The 24,883-nt window shown below is 42.1% G+C and overlaps 1 long non-coding RNA gene across 2 annotated transcripts in view; it reads right to left on the reverse strand.

Moving 5' to 3' along the window:
- Positions 1–8,595: 8,595 nt before the first annotated feature.
- LOC123332880 overlaps positions 8,596–24,883 on the reverse strand; it is a 76,994-nt gene continuing 60,706 nt past the window's right edge. For both annotated transcript variants that reach the window (XR_006550036.2, XR_006550035.2), the window contains exons 3-4: positions 10,463–10,556; positions 8,596–9,133 (exon numbers count right to left, since the gene is read on the reverse strand). This is a non-coding gene — a long non-coding RNA (uncharacterized LOC123332880). The remainder of the gene's footprint in view (positions 9,134–10,462; positions 10,557–24,883) is intronic.

Genomic DNA, 24,883 nt, shown 5'->3' on the forward strand with positions numbered 1-24,883 from the left:
CAAGCCTGCAGCCGTCTGCTCAGCATTAGCACCAATTGTACCAACAGGGAAATGTCTCCATGCTGGCCCACGGGCCCTCACCCAGGAAGGGAGAGAGCTGAGCATGCTGGCTGGAGGGGGAATGGCAGACATGTCTCCTGAGAAGGGAAGACAAAGTGGAGACCAGAGTTGCTGATGGCCATCTGCTCACAACTGCCCCGGCCACCATGCAGCCAGGGAACGCATAAGGCTAATAGGTGCTGGGGAGCAGAGCTCGGTGTGGCCACACCAGTGGATTCTTTTTTCTTTTTTCAATTTATTTTTGGTTTCATGGACCTTCACTGCTGTGCGAGGGCTTTTACTAGTTGCAGTGAGCGGGGGCTACTCTTCGCTGCAGCGCACAGGCTTCTCTTGTTACGGAGCACGGGCTTCAGTAGTTGCAGCACGCAGGCTCAGTAGTCGTGATTCATGGGCTTTAGTTGTTCCGCAGCATGTGGAATCTTCCTGCACTAGCGATTGAACCTATGTCCTCTGCACTGGCAGACAGATTCTTAACCACTGGACCACCAGGGAAATCCCATACACCATTGGATTCTTAAAAAGGGGACCTGGGGATGTGAGGGAGGGAGCTTAGGAAAGGAGCCAAAATAAAGGACAGTGCCAGCTCTACCCTACTGGCCAACACCCCGGGTTGGATGTGAGGAGTTGGAAGGCAGAGGCAAAGATGAAGTATTCATCCTGAGAAGAGACTCCAACTGGGCTGACCAGGCAGGGCTGCTCCCAGAGGGACCAGAGAAGGAGCCAGGAGGTTAGAGCTTTTGGGTAAATGGGAACAGCTTGTTTGGCCCCAGAAGCACTGCACTTGACCTCGGAGGTGCAGGAGAACAGATGGAGATCCAGAAGGGAGGGAGTCCCAGCTGAAGAACCCAGGGGTGCTCCGAGCCTCGGAGGGAGAATTGGGGCTGCTCCATGGGTCCCTGCTTTGCCCTCCACACAAGCCACGACTCCCCTCACTGCAAGTCATCATGCCCAGATGGTACCAGCCACGCTCGCTGTCAGATGTGTGTTTCTTTATATCCTCCCCTCTCTGGGTATCTGACCCCACATCTGTAATGAAGGGATTGTACCAGCCACTGTCTGAGCCCCTCAGAATGTCTATCCTGAGGGTCATCGAGAAAGGTGGTTTCTTGAAGGGCAGAAATTAGAGCAGGACTTTCAGGGAATTGTTGCGACTTTTTATTGCATTTATTAATTGACATGTTTCCCAGCCCCAATATAACTTCTCTGAAGTGCCTTCTCTGAAGGCAGGGATGTTGTTTCAATTGTCTCTGTACTGCCAACTCTTAGATCACTGTCTGATGTCTATAACACAAAAATGCCATAGTCTGATTTTATGAACAAGTGCCCCCTTGATGCCAGGCTTTAATAAGCCAGTCAGCAAGTCCAAACTCACCCAGATTCACAGCTAACAGCTAGACATCCCTTCAAAACACATGGACAAGAAAGTATGAGATTTGAACCCTAAAACCTGGTTACAAGCCCTAGTATAGTAACAATTTTATTTACTTTTAAATTTTTATTTATTTACTTTTGGCTGTGTTGCATCTTTGTTGATGTGCTTTCTCTAGTTGCAGCAAGCAGGGGCTACTCTTCTTAGAAGAGTGCAGGTTTCTCGCTGCAGTGGCTCTAGGTACACAGGCTTCAGTAGATGTGGTGCACAGGTTTAGTTGCCCCATGGCCTGTGGGATATTTCCAGACCAGGGATTGAACCCATGTCCCCTGCTTTAGCAGGTGGATTCTCAGCTATTGGACCACCAGGGAAGTCCCAACAATTTTATTTCAGAAAAGGCAAATATGGGGTGTGGGGGGCGCTGTGGGGGTTGCATTGAAATCTCTTCTATCAAGAGAGAAATCTGGGGAGCAGAGAAAAATCCTTTACATGGTGTCATTCACCCACAGAAGGCCCAGGGTTAATGCAAAAACATCTTGTAATGAAAATCAGGCCAGATTAAAAGGAGAATGTGTCTTTAACAAAACAAGGTCAAGGTTATGATTTCTCAAGGAGTAGGGATACATGAGCTGGCTTTGCCCAGAGTGGTGGGAGAATTCCACACATAACCTTGACTGGAGAGTTTATCAAGAAAATTTATTTTCAAGGAGGTAAGTTCCATTTGCCTTCAGGAGTCTCGAGAGGGGTACCAGCCAGCTTTGGCGGTAGGGACAGGCTGGGACGCAGGTCTGAAGCTGCAGCTGCCTAGGCTTCTCCCTGGTCTCTGCCACCCCTCCCCCTTCTAAAGTAGCAAGGCTGAGCCCAGAAGACCCACTGGCATTTGTCTGGAGCCTGGGCTAGCAGAACATGTAAGGCTCGGGGTTGGGGTTGGGACCTACTTTGGTGATACTCGGTGAAGATGGGGTGTTCCAAGGGCAGAAGGACAAGACCTGGATGGGAAGGCATAAAAAGACTCATAGACAGAGGAACAAATGTGTGGTCACCAAAGGAGAAGAGTGAGGACAATAAATGAGGAATATGGGATTAACAGATATGCACTACTATATATAAGATTTGGCTCAGATGGTAAAGAATCTGCCTGCCATGCAGGAGACCCAGGTTCAGGTCTATCTTATATATCTATAAAATAGATAAGCAACAAGGATTTACTGTATAGCACAGGGAATAATATTTAATATCTTATAATAATCTATGATGGAAAATAATCTGAAAAAATTATATGTGTGTGTGTGTGTATAAATATATGACTGACTCACTTTGTTGTACACCTGAAACTAACACAATATTGTAAATCAACTCTACATAAATTTTTAGAAAGAAAGAGAGGGCATTTGAGGAACATAAGAACTTAAAATAGGGGTGGCTGGGGAAAAGTGGAGCTTGCTGGAACAAGGACATTTTTGTAAGAAAATCCTACCCCTGTGTGAAATAAGGGATCAAGCTCGCTCTCAAACCCTTCTCACTTCAGTTCAGTCATTCAGTCATGTCCAACTTGTACAATCCCATGCTGGACTGCAGCACGCCAGGCTTCCCTGTCCATCATCAACTCCCAGAGCTTGCTCAAATTCATGTCCATCAAGTCAGTGATGCCATCCAACCATCTCATCCTCTATAATCCCCTTCTCCTTCTGCCTTCAGTCTTTCCCAGCATCAGGGCCTTTTGCAATGAGTTGGTTCTTCACATCAGGTGGCCAAAGTATTGGAGATTCAGCTTCAGCATCAGTCCTTCCAATGATATTCAGGACTTATTTCCTTTAGGACTAACTGGTTTGATCTCCTTGTAATCCAAGGGACTCTCAAGAGTCTTCTCCAACACCACAGCTCAAAAGCATCAATTCTTTGGCGCTTAGCTTTCTTTATAGTCCAACTCTCACATCCATACATGACTACTGAAAAAACCATAGCTTTGACTAGACAGACCTTTGCTGACCTTTCTAGAGTCAAATAAGTGCTTTAGTGTCCATGGGAGGCCAAGACGCATGCTGCCCGGGGAGGTCAGGTGAGGCAGAATTGGGACAGAAGGAGCCTGCTTTGAGGTCATTCAACAGACACAGTCAGCCTTAATGTTGATTACCAGAAGGTGATCCTACAGACCCCCAGATAAGAGGGCCTTCTCTTAACCTATGCTTCCTTGTTCATAAATTGTGGATGATTGATACCACATCTCCACACGCACCAAGTGCAGGTGATAAGGTGGCAGGAAGAACTCTGTTAACAGAAAGCCACTAACCAATAATGGGGAAGACAATAGCATACTTTCATCATCTGTTCTCTGGCTCTCTCCACTATGACCTTAGCCCCCTTGGCATAAGTGATCAAAAACATTTTCTCCAGGCAGCTTTTGACGTCACCCCTGCATCCTTCATTTGCCGTGTGTGGCTCAGACAGTAAACAATCCGCCTGCAATGCAGGAGACCATGGTTCAATCCCTGGGTAGGGAAGATCCCCTAGAGAAGGGAATGTCAATCCACTCCAGTATTCTTTCCTGGAGAATTCCATGGACAGAAAGCCTGGCAAGCTACAGTCCATGGGGTCGCAGAGTCAGACACAACTGAGTGACTAACACTTTCACTTTCTTCATCCTTCACAAAGTTTTATGGAGAAGACTCCTTTCTGAGCAATGTCGATGTCTTTCTCCATTAACATCTTCTCTCTGAAGCATCTTGTCCACCACTTTAACTAAAGAGCCTCTTGATGAGGGTTAAAGAGGAAAGTGAAAAAGATGGCTTGAAACAACATTCAAAAAGCTAAGATCATGGCTTCTGATCCCATCACTTCATGCTAAACAGAAGGGGGAAAAGTGGAAGCAGTGACAGATTTTTATTTTCTTGGGCTTCAAAATCACTGTGGACAGTGACTGCAGCCATGAAATTAAAAGATGTTTGCTTCTTGGAAGGAAAGCTATGACAAACCTAGATAGCATATTAAAAAGCAGAGACATCATTTTGCTGACTAAGGTCTGTATAGTCAAAGCTGTGGTTTTTCCAGTAATTGCATGCAGATGTGATAGTTGAACCATAAAGAAGGCTGAACACCAAAGAATTGGTGCTTTTGAATTGTGATGCTGATGAAGACTCTTGAGAGTTCCTTGGACTGCAAGGAGATCAAACCAGTCAATCCTAAAGGAAATCAACCCTGAATATTCATTGGAAGGACTGATGCTGACACGGAAGCTCCAATAATTTGGCCACCTGATGCAAAGAGCTGACTCATCTTCCAACAAGCAAAAGCCCAGGACCAGATGGCTTCAAAGATGAATTCTACCAAAAATTTAGAGAAGAGCTAACACCTATCCTACTCAAACTCTTCCAGAAAATTGCAGAGGAAGGTAAACTTCCAAACTCATTCTATGAGGCCACCATCACCCTAATACCAAAACCTGACAAAGATGCCACAAAAAAAAAAAAAAAGAAAACTACAGGCCAATATCACTGATGAACATAGATGCAAAAATCCTTAACAAAATTCTAGCAAACAGAATCCAACAACATATTAAAAAGATCATATATCATGACTGAGTGAGCTTTATCCCAGGGATGCAAGTATTCTTCAATATCCACAAATCAATCAATGTAATACATCACATTAACAAATTGAAAAATAAAATCCATATGATTATCTCAATAGATACAGAGGAAGCCTTTGACAAAATTCAACATCCATTTATGATAAAAAAAAAAAAACTCTCCATAAAGCAGGAATAGAAGGAACATACCTCAACATAATAAAAGCTATATATGACAAACCCACAGCAAACATTGTCCTCAATGGTAAAAAATTGAAAGCATTTCCCCTAAAGTCAGGAACAAGACAAGGGTGCCCACTCTCACCACTACTATTCAACATAGTTTTGGAAGTTTGGGCCACAGCAATCAGAGCAGAAAAAGAAATAAAAGGAATCCAGATTGGAAAAGAAGAAGTAAAACTCTCACTGTTTGCAGATGACATGATCCTCTACATAGAAAAACCTAAAGACTCCACCAGAAAATTACTAGAGCTAATCAATGAATATAGTAAAGTTTCAGGATATAAAATTAACACACAGAAATCCCTTGCATTCCTATACACTAACAATGAAAAAATAGAAAGAGAAAATAAGGAAACAATTCCATTCACCATTGCAACAAAAAGAATAAAATACTTAGGAATATATCTACCTAAAGAAATAAAAGGACTATATATAGAAAACTATAAAACACTGGTGAAAGAAATCAAAGAGGACACAAATAGATGGAGAAATACACCGTGTTCATGGATCAGAAGAATCAATATAGTGAAAATGAGTATACTACCCAAAGCAATCTATAGATTCAATGCAATCCCTATCAGGCCACCAACGGTATTTTTCAGAGAACTAGAACAAATAATTTCACAGTGTGTATGGAAATACAAAAACCTCGAATAGCCAAAGCGATCTTGAGAAAGAAGAATGGAACTGGAGGAATCAACCTGCCTGACTTCAGTCTCTACTACAAAGCCACAGTCATCAAGACAGTATGATACTGGCACAAAGACAGAAATATAGATCAATGGAACAAAATAGAAAGCCCAGAGATAAATCCATGCACCTATGGACACCTTATCTTTGACAAAGGAGGCAAGAATATACAATGGATTAAAGACAATCTCTTTAACAAGTGATTCCGTAGGAAACTGGTCAACCACTTGTAAAAGAATGAAACTAGATCACTTTCTAACACCATACACAAAAATAAACTCAAAATGGATTAAAGATCTAAATGTAAGACCAGAAACTATAAAACTCCTAGAGGAAAACATAGGCAAAACACTCTCTGACATAAACCACAGCAGGATCCTCTATGACCCACCTCCCAGAGTAATGGAAATAAAAGCAAAAGTAAACAAATGGGACCTAATTAAACTTAAAAGCTTCTTCACAAAAAAGGAAACTATAAGCAAGGTGAAAAGACAGCCTTCAGAATGGGAGAAAATAATAGCAAATGAAGCAACTGACAAACAACTAATCTCAAAAATATACAAGCAACTCCTGCAGCTCAATTCCAGAAAAATAAATGACCCAATCAAAAAGTGGGTCAAAGAACTAAACAGACATTTCTCCGAAGAAGACATACAGATGGCTAACAAACACATGAAAAGATGCTCAACATCACTCATTATCAGAGAAATGCAAATCAAAACCACTATGAGGTACCATTTCACGCCAGTCAGAATGGCTGAGATCCAAAAGTCTACAAGCAATAAGTGCTGGAGAGGGTGTGGAGAAAAGGGAACCCTCTTACACTGTTGGTTGGAATGCAAACTAGTGCAGCCACTATGGAGAACAGTGTGGAGATTCCTTAAAAAACTGGAAATAGAACTGCCATATGACCCAGCAATCCCACTGCTGGGCATACACACTGAGGAAACCAGAATTGAAAGAGACACGTGTACCCCAATGTTCATCACAGCACTGTTTATAATAGCCAGGACATGGAACCAACCTAGATGTCCATCAGCAGACGAATGGATAAAAAAGCTGAGGTACATGTATACAATGGAATATTACTCAGCCATTAAAAAGAGTACATTTGAATCAGTTCTAATAAGGTGGACAAAACTGGAGCCTATTATACAGAATGAAGTAAGCCAGAAAGAAAAACACCAATACAGTATACTAACGCATATATATGGAATTTAGAAACATGGTAACGATAACCCTGTATGTGAGACAGGAAAAGAGACACAGATGTATAGAACAGTCATTTGGACTCTGTGGGAGAGGGCGAGGGCAGGATGATTTGGGAGAATGGCATTGAAACGTGTAAATTATCACATGTGAAACGAATCACCAGTCCAGGTTCAATGCATGATACAGGGTGCTCGGGGCTGGTGCACTGGGATGACCCAGAGGGATGGGATGGGGAGGGAGGTGGGATGGGGTTCAGGATGGGGAACACATGTACACCCATGGCGGATTCATGTCAATGTATGGCAAAACCAATACAATATTGTAAAGTGAAAAAATATTTTTTTTTTTTTTAAAGAAAAGACCCTGATGCTGGGAAAGATTGAAGGCAGGAGAAGGGGGAGGCAGAGCATGAGATGTTTAGATAGCATCACCACCTCAGTGGACATGAATTTGAGCAAACTCTGGGAGATAGTGAAGGACAGGGGAGGCTTCACTATCCTGCTGCTGTCCATGGGGTCACAAAGAGTCAGACACAATTTAGTGACTGAAAAATAACTACAACAAAGAGGCTGGAAGTCCAAGATCAAGATTCTTCAGGACTGTTTTCCGAGACCTCTCTCCTTGGCTTGTGGACGGCCACCTTCTACCTGTGTCTTCACACGGTCTTCTGTGCGTGTCTGTGCAAATCTCCTCTGCTATACCAGTCATTTGGATTAGAGCTCAACCTAGTGATTCATTGTACCTTACTCACTTCTCTGAAGACTCTGTCTCCAAATACAGTTATATTCTGAGGTTCTTGGAGTTTCAACTGGGGGGAGGAGGGGGAGGGCAACACATTCAGCCCATAACAAGGCTGGTCCCTGCTTAAGAACTCCATGAAGGCTTTTCTGAATACAGCCTCTGCATTAAGCCAAAAGAAGGGATGGGGGACTCTGTGCTGCTCTATATTTCATCATAGCATTGTCCTTACCCCCTGGTCCCACCCAGACTTGGCCATCAGAAGGGCAATACCCTCAAACTTTATCTCTGGGTCCCCAGGACCTCCCACAGTCCCTAAGAAACAGCGTGCATGCACACTAAATCATTTCAGTTGTGTCCGACTCTTTGCGACCCTATGGACTATAGCCCACCAGGCTCCTCTATCCATGGGGTTTCCTAGGCCAGACGACTGGAGTGGGTTGCCATGCCCTCCTCCAGGGGATCTTCCTGACCCAGGGACCAAACCCTCATCTCTTTCGTCTCCTGCATTGGCAGGCAGGTTTTTTACCACTAGCACCAACCAGGGAAACAGCAGTGCTCAATAAATCTCCAGGGAATAAATGAGTGATCAAAAATGTGGCATGCTCTGTCTTGGTTAAAGACAAAAGCTATCCTCGAGTTTAGTTTAAAAGACGGTTCCAGCACATGTGATACAACACGTGAGTAAAGGCCAGGTTTGATTTCTTGCTCCCTTTTATTGTGTAATCAATAACTTCTGAAAATCCTTAAAAATAAGCTGCAGGGCAAGGCTAAGGCTCAGAAGAGTGAAGAAGAGGAAGACGTCTAAGGAGTCTGCAAGGAGCATTATTAATATGATGCTGGCATTACAAGGGATATCAATATTAATAGCAATATTAGTGCCAAAATGCATCAGCCTCAATATTTTGCAGTTGCTTACAAACACCTTTAATGGGTGATGACAGATGGGCAATTTCAGGGTGGAATTGAAATGGACTGTTATGAGGGTTGAGAAAGGTGAAGCAAAGCATGTGTGCTTCTCCTTAACAGGATCGGTCTTCCATCACCCCCACCCCCAGCCTTGCACGTTGTGCCCTGAACACCCCCACATACTAGGGTTGCAGGCCCAGCAGTTCTCTTCAGACGCTAAAGGGCAAAAGGATAAAACTATGCAACTTATGAACTGTGTCTTAAAGGTTATTCCTGAATGTGAGCGGGTGTTGACTGCAGCTTGTTGGATATGGTGCCTCCTCCCACTTTAAGCTGGAAATGTTCTCCTGCAAAAAATGACAAGGATCTAGGTTATTTGAAATTGTATCCTGCTGCAAATGCCCAGGGGATTTCCCCTCTGAAGAGATCCTTTGGCAAAATTATTTATATAACCTAGAATCCTTTTGTGAAATGAATACAGGTGTGTTCTCCCTTAAGTAAATCTAATTTACAAATTCAATTTAATTCAACAAATGTTTATTGATTACTTTTTCTGTACCCAGGGCATTGTGCCAGTACAAGTGATAAAAAATGTATTTAAGATGTGATCCCTACCCTTAAAAAACTCATATTCTAACAGAAGGAGGCAGACATATAACTAATACTTCTACCAATATGGTATTGCTACAGTGAAGATTTATTAAAAATTCTCTGGGGATCAAGACAAATCAAATAATTCATTAATAATGGGATAAGCAAGGAAAGTTGCAGAAAGGAGGGAATAAATGGGATGGGCTTTGAAGTTTGAGTAAGAGTCCTCCAGGCTGGAATGCAGCCATGACCATCATCATAAGTAATCAATGTGTCTATATCTAGAACGCACAGGGTGGTGAGGGAAGGACCAGGAAGGAGAAATGGAGAGAAATATCCTAGACAAATAGCATACTCTACACTGAAGAATCTGATTCAGTTGGACTCAAATTTTTATTCCTCTCTGATTTAGCTGTTGTACCTAAGAGGTCGCCACAGAATTCTGGTAGCTAGCAAGCTCTCCTACCACGTTGACAAATGATTCAATTTACAAAAATTGATTTATGTCCTTAGAGGAATTCATTGATTTTGTAGAGAGAGGTACATTTGTAAGGAAAGAATTGTTATGTCTGAATGTTCACAAAGAATAAAGAAAAGGAAGATGCTTGCTGGAATCCAGTGCTCTGCTATACTGGTTCACATAGGCAACTCCAGGAAAGGGAGGCTTGGGATTGAAAGACTACAGCCACTCAGACTGGATATGGGTTAAGACTAAAATGTCCGCTTGAAATGAAACTCATCTGAATGTGTCAGAGTAAAATGCATGAAGGAAGCCCTGGATCCAACCCAGGAGGCTCACAGTGCTGCTTTAAGGAGAGGCTACTACATTTCTCTGAATGCTCCTCTCAGCTGTGTTGACCGCTCCCCTTGTAGGTTTCAGATTTCACAGTTCACATTTCTCACTTGTTCTGTGACCCTCTTTTGTCCATCTTCCACCTTCTTCAAGTTTTGTTATTTTTAGAATCCGACTGATGGCCAGATGGAGCAAACTCTTCTTTATCATCATCATCATCATCATTATCATCATCACTGTTTTATTCCATTTGGACTGCTGTAACAGAAATATTATGGATTGGAGAACTTACCAACAACAGAAACATCTTTTTCAAAGTTCTGGAGGCAAGGAAGTTGAAGATCAAGTTTCCTGGTTCATAGATCATTCTCTTTTCCCTGTGTCCTCTGTGGGGGAAGGGACAAAGAATTCTTTAGGGCCTTTATGAGGGTTTCACCATTATAACCTAAAAATCTCCCAAAGGCTCCACTTTCTAATATCTCCACATTGAAGGTTAGGGCTTCCAGATATGAATTTAGAGCTCAGCTGGGTGCTCAGTGGATGGATGCTAGATGCTAGATGCTGGTGCTAGATGAATGGAATGGTGGTGGGAAGGGAGGTCTATGAGGGAGGGGAAATTTGTATGTATATAGCTGATTCACTTCGTTGTACAGCAGAAAATAATGCAACATTATAAAGCAACTCTACCCCAATTAAAAAATTTATTTAAAAAAAAGTTTGGTCAGGATATAAATATTCAGTCTGTAGTAATCATCATCACTTTTTTGGCATATAGTTTGAAAACTATACCCTCTCTCATTTGATGTCAGCCAGAACCCTGAGAGGAATGCAGGCTATTATCCCCAAGTTCTAAAAGAGACATCAGTGGCTAAAAGAGGTTATTTAACTTGTCCAGGGGGTCACACAGCTAACTACTTGCAGAGAGAAACCTAAAACCAGTTCTCCTGGCAACCCATGCAAGGTACCCCCACCTACACCACACTGCCTCCAGAGAAGATGGACTCAGCCTTGTATATGAGCAAAGCAGTGGGCTAGCTATCAGGTGTGAATTGAGAGACCTTAGGAAGACCTCCCACTTTTCAATTTTTCCCTGGCTAACCAGTCACAAGGCATGAAATTGCACCATTTGATACTTTGTGGGCATGTGCGCTAAAGATAAATGACTTCAATTTATAGAGTTTGTAACTTTTCTAAAGTCCTTCTACATGTTTTACCACAAAATTCATCTTGCCAGAGGGCAAGGGCTATCTGAGTTTGAGATTCTTCTCACTGCCAAGTGCAGCTGACACAGGTAGAAGTAATCAACACTTCCGCACAAAGTCTCAAGACAGAATTTCCAGGGCTAGAAATAATAAAGTCACACAAAGATACCACCAGGCTTCTGCATCCTCAGCCAGCTGGCAGCTCTCCTCTTGGGCACAAAATGGCTGCAGCTGGCAGCTCCTTGCCTCTCCTCATGCTGCAGTCAGAGATGGGAGGAAAAAAGTGTCTCTCTTTATGTGTCTCAATTTCTTTAAGAAATTGCAGAAAGTGGTTTCAGACACCTCCAAGTAAACATCCCCTTATATCTCATTAACCACAGTAGAGTCACAAGCCCACAAGCCCTAATCAGATCTGGCTGAAAAAAAATTGGAATTTTCTCGATTGGTTTTATCTACATAGCATTCTTCCCCTAGAGAAGGAGTAGGGTAAATAAAGCATGCTCTACCCCAGCACTTGAATAAAATCTGGGTTTTGTTAACAGGAATAAGGTGGAATGATGCCTAAATAGAAAACTCACAATTTGTTGCTGTTGCTCAATCACTAAGTTGTGTCCAACTCTTTGTGATCCCATGGATTGCAGCACACCAGGCTTCCCAGTCCTTCAATATCTCCTGGAGTCTGCTCAAATTCATGTCCAGTGAGTCAGTGATGCTACACAACTACCTCATCCTCTGTCTCCCCTTTCTCCTCCTACCCTCAATCTTTCCCAGAATCGGGGTGTTTTCTGGTGAGTTGGCCCTCACATCAGGAGGCCAAAGTATTGGAGTTTCAACTTCAGCATTAGTCCTTCCAGTTAATATTCAGAGTTGATTTCCTTTAGGATTGATTGATTTGATCTCCTTGCAGTCCAAGGGACTCACAATGTCTGCCACATATCCCCAATTTTCAGAAGGAAAACAAAGATTTAAAACCTTCCAGAGCACCCCTCCACCCCCAGAAGAGTAGACATCTCTCCCAGTAGTACTATATGAAGTTATTATCAGCTTATAGAAGTATAACTCTTGCCTGGAAAATTCCATGGACTGAGGAGCCTGGTGGGCTACAGTCCATGGGGTCACAAAGAGTTGGACATGACTAAGCAACTTCACTTTCACTTTCACTCTCAGAAGTATAACAATTAAGCTGTATAATGCTATTAGCTATTAACACCTTTATTCCTACATCACCCATTATTGATCCTATCAGGTGTCTGGTTATGAAAAGGACTGTTGTAGTTAATCTCAAAAAATTCTGAATTATGTTTCTAAATGATCACAACACAAATAAAGTGCAAAGTGAGGATGGGCTTCCACAGAAGAGGAAATCAAACCTAAAAGGAGCATGATGAGGTTGCAGTGGTAAAAGTGGTACAGAAGTAGAGGGAGGAAGGGGCTGCAGACAGGGGCTCTTCATCCATTGCTCAATGTTGATTTCAGTGGCCCAAGTGAAGTTGTGAGCCTGAGAAAGTGAAATGGGTCATGATGACTATAGACAATAAGCAACTCTCAGACCAAATGAAGTCAGAAATCAGGGCCTCACCCAGCTCTAAATCCTCTGGTAGGGCAGTTCTTTTTAATGGTAAACATTTCCACTTGTTATTATTGTTTAGTCGCTAAGTCGTGTCTGACTCTTTGTAACCCCATGGACTGTAGTCCACCAGACTGCCCTGTCCATAGAATTCTCCAGGCAAGAATACTGGAGTAGATTGTCATTTCTTCTCTAGGGGATCTTCTTGACTCAGAGTCTGAACATGTGTCTTCTGCATTGGCAGGCAGGTTCTTTACCACTGAGCCACCAGGGAAGCCCAGAATATTTCCACTAATAGCACCAAATTGCAAGTCTTGCTTTTATCTATCGCTTTATCTGTCTGCTGTTGCGTTTGTGATTGCTGGTTTGAGTCAGAATCAGTAGCAAAAGAGGGGACACAAGGTGTACCAGCTCCCATCCTTAATGTTTCCTAATTCCCAATTAATAGTAACCTTCAAGATTTGAGAACAAGAAATCAGACTTCCTGGTAATTCTTGGAAACCACCCATACCATATAATTCTGCATTTTTCATAGCACTTTGTGTATTTTAAAATAATTATGAGTCACTATAATAATAAGTGAGTTGTTTGTGGGTTGTAGGATTATCACAGAGTTTTCTGTTAAAATATACAATAAATGCATGGTTAAATTTTGTTATAAGCCAAAATATTATGACAAGATTATATACTTCCATGATACATAAAATTATCTTTCTTGTAGATCTCTTATATATACTTGATAATCAAAAATATTAAAAGAAACAAACAAATGCCAAATAAAAATCATTTAAGTAGATATAAACAATAGAATATTACTTAGCCATAAAAAGGAACACACTTGACTCAGTTCTAATAAGGTGGATGAACCTAGAGCCTATTATACAGAGTGATGTAAGTCAGAAAGAAAGAACAAATGTCATATATTAATGCATATATATGGAATCTAAAAAGATGGTACTGATGAACCTATCTGCAGAGCAGCAATGAAGAACAGACTTGTGTACGTGGAGGGCAGGAGAGAGAGAGTGGGATGAATTGAGAGAGAAGCACTGAAACATACACATTAACATATATGGAATTAGATAGCGGGTGGAAATTTACTGTATGATGCAGGATGCTTTGCGACAACCTACAGGGATGGAATGTGGTGGGAGGTGGGAGGGAGGTTCAAGAGGGAGGTGACATATGTGTACCTATGGGTGAACTAAAATGGACTGGAATGGGTGAATTTAATTCAGATGACCATTTTATCTACTACTGTGGGCAAGAATTCCTTAGAAGAAATGTAGTAGCCCTCATAGCCAACAAAAGAGTCCAAAATGCAGTATTTGAGTGCAGTCTCAAAAATGAAAGAATGATCTCTGTTCATTTCTAAGGCAAACCATTCAATATCACAGTAATCCAAGTCAATGCCCCAACTACTAATGCCAAAGAAGCTCAAGTTGAAGGTTCTACGATAACCTACAAGATCTTCTAGAATTAACACCAAAAAAAGATGTCCTTTTCATCAGAGGGGACTGGAATGCAAAAGTAGGAAGTCAAGATACTGAAGTAACAGACAAGTTTGTCCTGAGCACAAAATGAAGCAAGGCAAAGGCTAACAGAGTTTTGCCAAAAGAACGCACTGGTCATAGCAAACACCTCTTTCAACAACACAAGAGATAACTCTACACATGAACATCACCAGATGGTCTATACCAAAACCAGATTGATTATCTTCTTTGCAGCCAAAGTGGAGAAGCTCTATACAGTCAGCAAAAACTAGACCAGGCACTGACTGTGGCTCAGACCATGAACTCCTTATTACCAAATTCAGACTTAAATCAAAGAAAGTAGGGAAAACCACTAGACCATTCAGGTATGACCTAAATCAAGTCCCTTATGATTATACAGTGGAAGTGACAAACAGATTCACAGGATCAGATCTGATAGACAGGGCCTGAAGAACTATGCATGGAGTTTCATGACATTGTACAGGAGGCAGTGATCAAGATCATCCCCAAGAAAAAGAAATGCAAAAAGGCAAAATGGTTGTCTGAGGAGGCCTTACAAATAGCTGAGAAAAGAAGAGAAGCTAAAGGCAAAGGAGAAAACGAAAGATATATGCATCTGAATGCAGAATTCCAAAGAAGAGCAAGTAGAGATAAAAAGCCTTCCCCAGTGATCAGTGCAAAGAAATAGAGGAAAACAATAGAATGGGAAAGACTAGAGATCTCTTCAAGAAAATTAGATATACCAAGGGAACATTTCATGCAAAAATGGGCATAATAAAGGACAGAAATGGTATGGACCTAACAGAAGTAGAAGATATTAAGAAGAGGTGGCAAGAATACACAGAAGAACTGTACAAAAAAGATCTTCACGACCCAGATAATCATGATGGTGTGATCACTCACCTAGAGCCAGGCATCCTGGAATGCAAAATCAAGTGGGCCTTAGGAAGCATCACTACAAACAAAGCTAGTGGAGGTGATGGGATCCCAGCTGAGCTATTTCAAGTCCTAAAATATGATGCTGTTAAAGTGCTGCACTCAATATGCCAGCAAGTCTGGAAAGTTTTCATTCCAATCCCAAAGAAAGGCAATGCCAAAAATGTTCAACCTACCACACAATTGCACTCATCTCACACGCTAGAAAAGTAAAACTCAAAATCCTCCAAGCCAGGCTTCAACAGTATGTTAATCAAGAATTTCCAGATGTTCAAACTGGATTTGGAAAAGACAGAGGAACCAGAGATCAAATTGCCAACATCCACTGGATCATCAAGAAAGCAAGAGAGTTCCAGAAAAACATCTACTTCTGCTTTATTGACTATGCTGAAGTCTTGGACTGTGTGGATCACAACAAACTGGAAAATTCTGAAAGAGATGGGAATACCAGAACACCTTACCTGCCTCCTGAGAAATCTGTATGCAGGTCAAGAAGCAACAGTTAGAACTGGACATGGAACAACAGACTGGTTCCAAATAAGGAAAGGAGTACATCAAGGCTGTATGTTGTCACCCTACTTATTTAACTTATATACAAAGTACATCATGCGAAATGCCAGGCTGAATGAAGCACAAGCTAGAATCAAGATTGCCGGAAGAAACAGCAATAACCTCAGATATGCAGATGACACCAACCATACCGTAGAAAGCAAAGAGGAAGAGCCTCTTGATGAAAGTGAAAGAGGAGAGTGAAAAACCTGGCTTAAAATTCAATATTCAAAAAACGAAGATCATGGCATTGGATTCATCACTTCATGGCAAAGAGATGGAGAAACAATGGAAACAGTGGCAGACTTTATTTTTGGGGGCTCCAAAATCACTGCAGATGGTGACTGCAGCCATGAAATTGAAGATGCTTGGTCCTTAGAAGAAAAATTATGACCAACCTAGAGAGTTTATTAAAAAGCAGAAGAATACTTTGCCAACCTAGGTCCATCTAGTCAAAGCCGTGGTTTTTCCAGTAGTCATTTATGGATGTGAGAGTTGGACTATAAAGAAAGCTGAGCACTGAAGAATTTTTTATTTTCAACTGTGGTGTTGGAGAAGACTCTTGAGAGTCCCTTGGATTGCAAGATCAAACCAGTGAATCCTAAAGGAAATCAGTCCTGAATATTCATTGGAAGGACTGATGCTGAAGCTGAAACTCCAATACTTTGGCCACCTGATGTGAAGGATTGATTCACTGGAAAAGATCCTCATGCTGGGAAAGATTGAAGGCAGGTGGAGAAGGGGGAGACAGAGGATGAGATGGTTGGATGGTATCACCAAGTCAATGGACATGAGTTTGAAAAAGCTGCAGGAGTTGGTGAAAGACAGGGAAGCCTGGTGTGATGCAGTCCATGGGTTCACAAAGAGTTGGACACGACTTAGTGACTGAACTGAACCACAATATATAATTTTTAATATTTAAAATTTTAAAACACTCCAAGCATTCATTGCCCTATACAAGAGTCTCAGTCTCTCTTTTGCTGACAAATATTCCAGACATGGGACTTCCTATAGCTCAGATGGCAAAGAATCTGCCTGCAATACAGGAGACCCAGGTTTGATCCCTGGGTCAAAGATACCCTGGAGAAGAAAATGGCAACCCATTCCAGTATTCTTGCCTGGAAAATCCTATTGACAGAGGAGCCTGTCGGGCTACAGTCCATGGAGTCGCAAAGAGTCAGACACGAGTAAGCAACTAACACACACATTCCAGACATAGACAATTTCTCCCATCTTGCATTGACCTCAGTCAGATTGGTTAGAGTATGTCCAGTAGCAGCAAATTCAAGATGAGAGGTAGGGTTGTTTTATATAAGCTCCTTTCCATTTTTAATGACAAAAGCATTTTGTCTGTTTGATTTGATTTTGGGTGGGTCTTCGAATTCATTACTGCTGCTGCTAATTCAGATTCTTAAATTCGTTTCCAATTTAATGTTGCAGTATTTCCTCAACAAAATCTTCTCTTTGCATTTCTCCGTTCAAGTATTTGCAAAAAACGGTTAAACTACAGTAAATATTCAAGCCATAAACATTTTTGGGTAGTAATGAAACAAAATAACATCCAGATTTCCTAGCAAGGACTCCTAACAGCACCGCACAGAATCACACGCTGAAATTGCCAACTTAGAGTTGTATTTCACTTCCAAAACTTATTATTTCTTAGAACACCATCCATAAAGTAGTCCATGAGTATAAGCTGACTAGTATTTATTTTATTTGCAGCAATGACTTAGCATTAGCACCAGTCAGGGTGGCAGATAACTCTTCTCTCCCGGCAAAAACTGGAAGCAAGGCTGACTGATGGGACTTTGCTGTTACTCCCTACCTGCTCCTGTCCTGACCCCTCAAAACTCTGACCTTCACCTTCAGCTCCTTGGGTCAGAATCTCCTGCTCTTGTTTTTGATTTTATGTCAGCAGATTCTTTCAAAGTAGTAGCATGTCTTCATTGATGGTTGAGCTTCAATTCTCACAAGAAACTTATAATACTTTCGACCATTTTCCCAGTTTCTCAGCTGACTTTTCTCAGCATTTGGAAAAACATGCACATTTCCTGTGAAATACTGAAAAAATAATTTCTACCTCTAATACACTCATCAGGCAAAAGCTGGTGAGTCCAAGGCAGTTGATGAAGGAGAATGTTTTGAGACTCTCTCCCACAGCCAGGCAGGAGGGCCAGAGGACCCAGGGTACCCCATTCTCACTCACAGTTCATCTCTCCTCATGAATCCTGGCCCCTCTTTGCCTAGCCTGTTATCCCTAAAGCTCACCCAGACCTACCTACTTTATCCCCTATTTCTTCTACTCAAAAGTACTTTCAAGCACCTCCTTTCTCACATTCTAATGTTTTGAGAAAAATATCCATTAAAACAAAAAATACTGTCTGCTCTATCAGTAAACAAAAGATGTGGCAGCCATGAAGCCATCATATTACAGCATCCCCACGGCTGAGCCCTGAGGGAACTCAGGACAGAAACAGGATGCACGCCATCTAGCAGTCAACAGCTGCAGCCACTCTAGACAACATATCCTGAGGAGACTCAGAATGAGAAAACACAGGATACTGGCCCCAGACAGCAGAGGTGCTTATCAAAAGAACAATTTCAATGGGCATCTTCCCATACATAGAAAAGTGCTAAATTCCTTGAGATGTCTGACTTCTTTATTTTTCAATAATCTTCTGAAGTTCCAGCTGTGCTAAGTTAATTCAGTTGTGTCTGACTCTTTGCAACCTCGGGGACTATAGCCCACCAGGTTTTCTGTCCATGAGATTCTCCAGACAGTAATACTGGAGTGGATTATCATTTCCTTCTCCAGGGAATCTTCCTGACCCAAGGCTCAAACCTTGCTCTCTTATATCTCCTGCACTGGCAGGTTCTTCACCACTAGCACCACCTGGGAAGCCCAAAGTTCCAATTACCTGGTCTTTGTTGCAAAAATTCTTATACATCTTTGACTCCTCCCTTGCCTCTTCAAAGCAGTCTCCCAGAACCATCAGAGATACTGTGTCCTGGGTTTAAGTCCTCAAATAATACATAACTCTCAACTTTTAGGCTGTGCATTTTTTTCAGTCAACAAAAGTATCAGCCATTAGTGCGGTCTAGTTGCCACTATGACAATTTAATTAAAGCAATGCAGAATAAGGTGTGAATCATACATCAATGTCCACTGATTTTTAGCATGATACTGACTAAATCACTTCATCATACAGAACCTCAATTTTTTCATCTATAAAATAAAGATAAAAATTCCACCTCATAATTTTTATTTATTTTTTAAAAAATTTTATTGGAGTATAGTTGATTTACAATATTGTGTTAGTTTCTGCTGTACAGCAAAATCAATCAGTTATGCATTTACATATATCAGCTCATTTTTTAGCTTCTTCCTCCATATAGGTCATAATATACAAACAGTTCATTTATCTCACTATCAAAAAAAAAAAAAAACTCAACCAAAAGGCAGGCAGGAGATCTAAATAGATATTTCTCCAAATAAGACATCAGTTCAGTTCAGTCGCTCAGTTGTGTTCGACTCTTTGCGAACCCATGAACCTCAGCACACCAGGCCTCCCCGTCCATCACCAACTCCTGGAGTCCACCCAAACCCATGTCCATTGACTCGGTGATGCCATCCAACCATCCCATCCCCTGTTGTCCCCTTCTCCTCCTGCCCTCAATCTTTGCCACCATCAGGGTCTTTTCAAATGAGTCAGCTCTTCATACCAGGTGGCTAAACTGCTGGAGTTGCAGCTTCAAAATCAGTCCTACCAATGATAGACTGGTTGGATCTCTTTGAAGTCGAACGGACTCTCAAGAGTCTTCTCCAACACCACAGTTCAAAAGCGTAAATTCTTCTGAGCTCAGCTTTCTTTATAGTCCAACTCTCACATCCATACATGACCACTGGAAAAACCATAGCCTCGACTAGACGGACCTTTGTGGACAAAGTAATGACACAGATGGCCAAACAGCACATGAAAAGATGAAATCATTGAGGACAATTATTGCAGCCATGAAATTAAAAGACACTTACTCCTTGGAAGAAAAGCTATGACAAACCTAGGCAGCATGTTAAAAAGCAAAGACATGACTTTGCTGACAAAGGTTTGTATAGTCAAACCTGTGGTTTTTCCAGGAGTCATATACAAATGCAATAGTTGGACCATAAAGAAGGCTGAGCACCGAAGAATTGATGCTTTCGAACTGTGGTGCTGGAGAAGACTCTTGAGAGTCCCTTGGATAGCAAGGAGATCAAACCAGTCGTCCTAAAGGAAATCAACCCTGAAAATTCACTGGGAGGACTGATGCTGAAGCTGAAGCTCCAATACTTTGGCCACCTGATGCAAAAAGCCACCTCATTGGGAGACTCTGATGCTGGGAAAGATTGAGAGCAGGAAGAGAAGTGGGTGACAGAGGATGAGATAGTTGGATGCCATCACTGACTCAATAGACATGAGTTTGAGCAAACTCCAGATTAGTGAAGGACAGGGAAGCCTGGCATGCTGCAGTCCATGGGATAACTTAGCAACTGAACAACAACAACATTACTCATTATTAGAGAAGTGCAAATCAAAACCAGATCATGATATTTTTGAGAAGATGAAGCAATATAGGTATTTGAATTTTAAAGAAAGGAGATTTTCAGAGCAAATAATTATCCTCTAGCAGCTACTGAGATTGCAGACCTAACACTCAGGAGCAGAATCCACTGTATTTGCAAATCCAAAAGTGAGCAAGTGTCAGCAAATGCCTCTTTTCTTGCTCCCTAAAAGGTCCATACTATCCCCTAACCCTGTGTCAATTCCACTAACTTCTCACTCTGCATACTTCCAAAGTAGGATCAGCATGGAGAGAGTGAGTCCACCAACTCAATGCCTTTACCCACTGGCGCTGCCCTCAGCCTGGCCTAAAGTAGATGCTCAATAAACGTTTGCCAAATTGAATTTTCTTCTCCCTGGATTAATCACTGGCCGAAGCAAGTAGCTAGCCTCCAGCGTGGCTCCAGTGTCCACAAACTTTATGAGTCATGTCTTCAAAAGCCTTGCAGCAGCACCCCCTTCCCTTGCCTCTGACCTCTCCTGCTTCTTCAGCATGTTTATGGACATAATTACAGCATGCTATTGATTTCCTGACAGGCGCCTTGATGTAACTATTTTACAGAATCAAGCTAATTTCATACATTGAGGTTTTTATGGGCTCTGGCAGATTCAACCTAAGAAGTCATTTCGTCTCCCCTTTGGGCACTCCCGCCCCTTCTCAGAACATTGCTTCTCTTGGTCCCTCCTTCCCTGAAGCCCAGCTGAGCTGCTTGCAATCCACTGTCTCTGTCTTTTCCTTGAGGCCCCACTCTGATGGTCTTGTGAGTTGACAGTCATGTCTTGAGAAAACAGCAAGGTCTTTGAGATCCCAAGAAGTTATGGCAGTGCATCTGGGTGATGGGGGAGTGGAAGATAGAATTCAATTATTCCTCTAATTTTTTAAAAAAAACTTTTTATTTCCTACTGAAGTATAGCAAGTAAGTGCAAGTGAAGTTGCTCAGTCATGTCCGACTCTTTACAACTCCGTGGACTGTAACCTACCAGCCTCCTCCATCCATGGACTTTTCCAGGCAAGAATACTGGAGTGGGTTGCCATTTCCTTCTCCAGGGGATCTTCCCAACCCAGGGACTGAACCCAGGTCTCCCACATTTCAGGCAGATGCTTTACCATCTGAGCCATGGGAAGCTGATCAACAATGTTGTGATAGTTTCAGGTAGACAGCAAAGGGATTCAGCCATCCATGTACATGTATCCATTCTCCCCCAAACTCTGCCCACATCCAGGCTGCCACAAACCTTTGAGCAGAGTTCCCTGTGCTATACAGTAAGACCTTCTTGGTTATCTATTTTAAATATAGCAGTGTGTACACATCCATCCCAAATTACCTAACTATCCCTTCCCCTGTTCCTCCCCTCTGGAAACCATAAGTTCATTTTCTAAGTCTGTGAGTCTGCTTCTGTTCTGTAAATAAGTTCATTTGTATCATTTCTTTTTATTGGACTTCCCTGGTGGCTCAGCTGGTAAGAATCCACCTGCAATGCTGGAGACCTGGGTTCGATCCCTGGATTAGGAAGAGCCACTGGAGAAGGAAACGGCTACCCATTCCAGTATTCTGGCCTGGAGAGTTCCATGAACAGTCCATGGCATTGCAAAGAGTTTTCTTTAGACGCCCCCCCCCCCCATAAAAGGGATAGCATTCAATATTTCCCCTTCTCTGTCTGACTTACTTCACTCAGTATGACAATCTCTAGGTCAATGCCTGGTAGGGGTCACTAAGAGTCGGACACGACTGAGCGACTTCATTTTCACTTTTCACTTGCATGCATTGGAGAAGGAAATGGCAACCCACTCCAGTGTTCTTGCCTGGAGAAGCCCAGGGACGGGGGAGCCTGGTGGGCTGCCGTCTGTGGGGTCGCACAGAGTCGGACACGACTGAAGTGACTCAGCAGCAGCAGCAGGAGGTCAATTCATGTTGATGCAATTGGCATTATTTCATTCTTTTTAATGGCTGAGTAATATTCCATTGTATACATGTTGGTATTCCTCTGATTTTTAAAGCCTGGGTCTGCTATTACACTCTGAACACATTTCTGGACCCACTGAAATTTCCCTTACCTACATGCATCTGCTAATTAATGGTATGCAGTCTTTCAAGAGACATGATTTTATCTAATCTACATACCAATCCTGGGGTTGTGCTATAATGTCCATTTTACAGATGTGGAAAATGAGGCTGGAAAACTAAAGCAGCTTGATAATTCAAAATAGTAACAGTGAGCATATGAACATCCTTCACAAAAAGACTTCACATGGGCATTTCTTCTCCATTTGGAGATACAGAGCTGCAGAGCCAAGACTTAAACAATTACACTTCTCATACCAAGCTCTTCCCTCTACACAGCTGCTTCATTTCTGTTCTCAGGCCCATACACACAGTTCCCCATCATGGTCTTGGCCAGGCTATTCTTACAAACCCAGGATGGTCCTCCCCTTTCTGTCTATCCAGCTCACATGTGCCCTTGAAGGCATGATGGAGCCCTCCTCTACTCCTACCTCTACCAGGAAACTTTCCCTTATAAATCCATCTTTCTGTGACATTCTCTAGTCTGGAACATCCTGGATATGTCTATTAGATAATAACTGCATGTAAGTAGACATTTAATAAAGTTGTTCTAGTCTTGGAGTCCCTGAATGTAGTGTATCTGATTTGGTTAAATTCCATCACCCATTCCCAATAGATGTCAATGTTCCAATTTCTCAAAGACCACCATCCTACTCTGAGGAACCATAGGACACCAGGGAAGTTGAGTTCAGCCCTGGTTCCGGGAGTGGGACCCAAGACCAATGTCTGGTGAATCAGTACATCTATGTGACCTGAGCGGTCCAATCAGAGGAAATATCTAGACTGTAGAGAGATGGGCTATTCCTGATGGATGTGAAAGAGAGGGGAGAGGCTGCCAACAATAGAGCCAAGACAGAGGAAGCAGTCAAGAACTGGTCAGAAAGAGGAGAGAGAGAAAAAAAGAGCAATTAGGTCAAACACTTCAAGCTGTAAGATCAGACCTTGCCTGAAGCTAACAAAGCCCTTTCTCCAGTCTTTTCAATGACAGGAGTCAACTCATGTCTCTTTGTTTAAACCAGTTTCAGTCACGCTTCCTAGCCCCAAAGGGTTCTAATATATATATATATATATATATATATATATATTTGAATAGTGATATTGCTTCTGCAACAGTTCCTATCAACCTAGAGGCAGCACAACTCTCTGTTCAGATTTCTTAGTTTTAAAAGAATACATTGAAACCAAAATTTTTAGCTCCATTCATCCTTTTGTGACTTATAGGATTTTTGTTTTTTCTGAATACAAAAACATCCATTAGAGACACTCGAGAAATCCCACCACTACTAACAACAAAACTGTACTTAATTTTATTTTAAAATGTATGTTTTATAAAATTGGGATGAATCGTCTTACTGTGTGTGTGAATTCAAACTTCCTACAGTCACTTAATGACAGTAGATTACTTCAGTTGAGGGGGAAATAAGTATCTATATTGGGGTTCCCTGAGGGCTCAGTGGTAGAGAATCCACCTGACAATGCAGGAGAAGTGGGTTTGATTCCTGGGTCGGGAAGATCCCCTGGAGAAAGATGTAGAAACCCACTCCAGTATTCTTGCCTGGGAAATCCAATGGACAGAGGAGCCTGGAGGGCTACAGTCTATGGGGGTGACAAAAGAGTCAGGCATGACTTAGTGACTAAACAACAGCAAAGTAGCCAGAGTGCCTGGGTTAAAACCCCATCTCTATCATTAATATGTATGTGACCTTGAACAATTGCTACAAATCCTGTCATGTCTCAGTGACCTCATATGTGAAAAGGCAGTAATGATAGCACTTGATTTATAGGAATTTCATGAGAATTAAAATATTTTGTATGGCTTTTGAACTGGGGTGCTGGAGAAGACTCTTGAGAGTCCCTTGGACTGGAAGGAGATCAAACTAGTCAATCCTAAAGGAAATCAACCCTGAATATTCACTGGAAGGAGTGATGCTGAAGCTCCAATACTTTGGCCACCTGATGCAAAGAGCCGATTCGTTGGAAAAGACCCTGATGCTAGGAAAGATTGAAGGCTAAAGGAGAAGAGAGCAATAAAGGAGATGGTTGGATGGCATGATGACTCAGTGGACATGAGTTTGAGCAAACTCTGGGAGATAGTGAAGGACAAGGAAGCCTGGCATGCTGCAGTCCATGGGTCTCAAAGAGTCAGACATGACTTAGCGACTGAACAACAACCTTTTGTGTGATATCTGCGTATAGTCATGTAGTAACAGCTCAATTTTTGACACACTGGGTTTGAGATACTATGGCTATTCAAGAAAGCTAATAGTGCACATTCTTTGTGGGCATCTGTTCTGTGCCTTAGAGG

The sequence above is a fragment of the Bubalus bubalis genome, chromosome 3 (assembly GCF_019923935.1).
Source record: "Bubalus bubalis isolate 160015118507 breed Murrah chromosome 3, NDDB_SH_1, whole genome shotgun sequence".
In the NCBI taxonomy this organism is placed as follows: Eukaryota; Metazoa; Chordata; class Mammalia; order Artiodactyla; family Bovidae; genus Bubalus; species Bubalus bubalis.